Genomic DNA, 4512 nt, shown 5'->3' on the forward strand with positions numbered 1-4512 from the left:
GGGATCTTCCCAGACCGGGGCACGAACCCGTGTCCCCTGCATCGGCAGGTGGACGCGCAACCACTGCGCCACCAGGGAAGCCCCCCAACACCATTTTTTAAATGAAAGGCAATATTAATATTGTATAATAGCATAAAGCTCAAGACTATGGAGTTAAATAGGCTTGGTTTTGAAACATTTTTAGTTCTGTGGCTTTGGACAAATACTTTACCCTGCCTAAGCTTTGATTTTTCTTAACTATAAGAATGAGAAGAATAATAGCTCACAAAGTTGTTATTGAGACTGAATAGAATTATTAATATTTGTACTACTTTTTTCAAAAGTCTACTCTTCACAGTATTTTCTACTAACATTTTAACGAACTGAGGTTTGGTTTTTTTAGCTAGTAATGTCAGTGTCCAAAACAAGTACATTTCAGTCTGTGCCTCTTAAAAGAGAGTATTAAGCAGTGTTTAAAGTTTTTTTGTTATTATCAATGTAGCATAAAATTATATTAGCACTTCTAGTAACTCTTCTCTGGAGTCTCCCTCTGTGAGAAAATACCAACATACATAGTATTGCAGTATAATTAGTGGAATTTCCTCTTTTGAAAATTACCATGCAATGTGGTTCATGATTTAACAGATGTGTACAGGGTACTACAGGAGACCTTACCCAATATGGAATGTAGGGTTGATATATGAACATATTATTGTATGGCCTGATTAAAGTGCTGAAACAAGAATTGGACTTTATTAAAAACAATAGGGAAAAGAGACAAAGGGAAGAGCATATTCAAAGAATCACAGTGCTAGCCCACCATAAGACACTTAACTGTGTTTGACTCCAGTGATACAACAGTTAATGACACAGGCATATTTGGCGTGTTGAGGAACAGCAAAGAGGCCTGTGTGGTTTGAGCAGAGTGAAGGATAGGGCAGTACTACTCAGAGTGTAGCTTATTGATTAACTTTAGTCTTCAAAATATTTTACTGACACGGAGGTTGCTTTCATGTCTATCACTAAGTGCACTGTTGAGTTCAGCTGACATTTATGGGGGGGTGGAGCAAGACTTTGTCAATGAAAAAAGCATTGCATGATTGTTACTCTGAATGGTATGGGGAGCCACTAGAGAGTAGAACAGAGAAATAGTATCATCAGACTTAAATTTTAGAACAAACACTCAACTATTGATTATAATGGATATATACTCTTTGTGCCAGGTACTCTTGTAAATGCTATACAGACATAGCAGTAAATAAAATAATCACATTTCATGGAACTTTACATTCCAGTATAGGAAATAAATGATAAATATATATTGGGTGATTGACACATTGCAAAAATTAATCCATGGAGCTGTTCTTTGGATGTATTTTCTCTCACCTTCCATATTCAGTGAGTTATTGTGTCAAATTAGTTTTTTCTCCTGATTATTTTTCCTTTTCATTCCTCTGCCACTGCTTTAGTTTAAATTTTATCATTTCTCATTTAGGAAACTCTAGTTTGTCATTGAGCTCTCTCTCTGCCAATTTTTCTTCTTGATTCTCCCTTGATCCTGATGCCAGCATCATCTTTCTAAAAGCTCTTTGTGTAAAGATCACTACATCCTAAAGGAAGAAAATCTAAATTGTTTATCATTAAGTGGCCTAGTTCTAACTTAATCTGTTAAATCTCCTTTCCTTTTCCACTGTGCAGCACCAAGTGCCACTGTATTAAACTAATAGGACTTAACCGAAAGTATCAATTTGTGCTTGGTCCCTTATCACATCTTAACATGACTGCCTCAGTCTTTCTCAAAATTCAGTCCTCAAACCAACAGCATCAGCATCACCTGGGAACTTGTTAGGGATGCAAATTATCAGGCCCCACCTCAGACATAATTATCAATCTGTGTTTTAACAGGCCCTCCAGGAGGTTCTGATACACACTGAGAATCCCGGGGACGGGGTGGTATTTGTTTGTTTTTTATCCAAGTATGGTTGATTTACAATGTCATGTTAGTTTTCAGGTGTACAGCAAAGTGATTCAGTTATATATATTATTTTTTTAGATTCTTTTCCATTATAGGTTATTAAAAGCTATTGAATATAGTTCCTGTGCTATACAGTATTGTTTATCTATTTTATATATAGCAGTGTGTATCTGTTAATCCCAAACTCCTCATTTATCCCTCACCCACCCTTTCCCTTTTGGTAACCATAGGTTTGTTTTCTGTGTCTGTGAATCTGTTTCTGTTTTGTAAATAAGTTCATTTGTATCATTTTTTTTTTTTTTTTTTTTTAGATTCCACATATAAGTGATATGGTATTTATCTTTCTCTTTCTGCCTTACGTTGCTTAATATGATAATCTCTAGGTCCATCCATGTAGCTGCAAATGGCGTTATTTCATTCTTTTTTGTGGCTGAGCAATATACCATTGTGTGTATACATATATATATACACACACACACACACACACCATATCTTCCATGTCTTAGCTATTGTAAGTAGTGCTGCAATGAACATTGGGGTGCATATATCATTTCAAATTAGAGTTTTTGTCTTTTCTGGATATATGCCCAGGAGTGGGATTGCTGGATCATATGGCAACTCTATTTTTAGTTTTTTAAGAAACCTCCATACTGTTCTCCATAGTGGCTGCACCAATTTATATTCCCAACAACAGTGTAGGAGGGTTCCCTTTTCTCCACAGCCTCTGCAGCATTTATTACTTGTAGACTTTTTGATGGTGGCCATTCTGAGCAGTCTGTGATGGTATCTCATTATAGTTTTGATTTGCATTTCTCTAATAATTAGTGATGTTGAACATCTTTTCATGTGCCTGTTGGTCATCTATATGTCTTCTTTGGAGAAATGTCTATTTAGGTCTTCTGCCCATTTTTTTATTAGGTTGTTTGTTTTTTGATACTGAGCTGTTTGTGTATTCGGAAATTAACCCCTCGTCAGTCACATCGTTTGCAAAATATTTTCTCTCCGTAGGTTGTCTTTTCATTTTGTTTATTGTTTCCTTTGCTGTGCAAAAGCTTATAAGTTTGATTTGATCCCAGGTGTTTATTTTTGTTTTTATTTCTGTTGCCTTGGGAGACTGACCTGAGAAAACATTGCTACAATTTAAGTCAGAGAATGTTTTGCCTATGTTCGTTAGGAGTTTTATGGTGTCATGTCTTATATTTAAATTTTTAAGCCATTTCGAATTCATTTTTGTATATGATGTGAGAGAGTGTTCTAACTTCATTGATTTACATACTGCTGTCCAGCTTTTCCAACATCATTTGCTGAAGAGACTGTCTGTTTTCCATTGTATATTCTTGTCTCCTTTGTCAAAGATTAATTGACCATAGGTGTGTGGGTTTGTTTCTGGGCTCTCTGTTGTGTTCCAGTGATCCATATGTCTGATTTTGTGCCAGTACCATGCTGTTTTAATTACTATAGCTTTGTAGTATTTGAGAACCACTGTTTTGACTAAATTACTCTGTCTTCCTACTGTTTTACTAACACCCATCACCCTTGGCTCAACTCAGACATTACCTCTTCAAGGAAGCCTTCCCTGACCACCCTCATCTAACTGATTTGCTACCTTTCCTTTGTACTTTTTGACTCAACAGACTTGATGCCCATATTCATGTCTTTCGAATCTATAGGTATTTTCAGAACCTATACTTGACTACCACATGGACACACCTGACTGGGCCCCTCTATGCACTATGTTTTAACAGAGGTTGACTTTATTCTGAATATTCTAATTTAGTCTCTTAACAAATAATAATAACTTTTACCACAGAACACGTATTTTTAGAGCACTTATTTTACCTCAGATGAGCAACTCCTGTGTTTGGGGGTGTGGGTCCTTTGGTTTAGATTTTAAATTTTTTGATATACAAATTTAAATAAAAAATTTTCCTGCTACCTTGCATATTGGGCTGTTTCTTCATGTGTGAATGAGAGGATTGGATAAAATACCTAAAATTTCCTCACAATTTAATAATTTTCAGTTAAAATTCAAGATTTGCTTCTTATGTTTCTTGCTTATTACAGACCGTGGTAGTAGTGCTGGCTCACATATTTAAAAGACTGGATGCAAAATAGTTAACATACGGTCATTTGTAAATTATTTATTGTCAGATCAAAAGAATTTTAAGGTAGAATGTGCTGTGTGAACTGTTGTCATTGAAATTAAATTTGTAACGATGTACAAGGTAGTTAATGATTAAAAAGATTTTTTTTGGAATACTAGAAACTTGAGTTTTTTGAAAGTTGAAAAGTCTCCCGGTTAGAGGATATGATAATTTTTCCAAAGTAAAAACCATCTTTGGGGGGCTTCCCTGGTGGCGCAGTGGTTGAGAGTCCGCCTGCCAATGCAGGGGACACGGGTTCATACCCCGGTCCGGGAAGATCCCACATGCCGCGGAGTGGCTAGGCCCGTGAGCCATGGCTGCTGAGCCTGCGCGTACGGAGCCTGTGCTTCGCAACGGGAGAGGCCACAACAGTGAGAGGCCTTGCGTACCGCAAAAAAAAAAAAAACAAAAAAG

At 36.5% G+C, this 4512-nt stretch overlaps 1 protein-coding gene across 1 annotated transcript in view; it reads left to right on the forward strand.

Moving 5' to 3' along the window:
* The window catches only part of ARHGAP5 (Rho GTPase activating protein 5), an 85786-nt gene that overhangs the window by 68649 nt on the left and 12625 nt on the right, over nt 1–4512 (forward strand). The gene's annotated exons all lie outside the window — the stretch shown is intronic.

Source organism: Physeter macrocephalus, chromosome 11 (genome assembly GCF_002837175.3).
Source record: "Physeter macrocephalus isolate SW-GA chromosome 11, ASM283717v5, whole genome shotgun sequence".
Lineage (NCBI taxonomy): Eukaryota > Metazoa > Chordata > Mammalia > Artiodactyla > Physeteridae > Physeter > Physeter macrocephalus.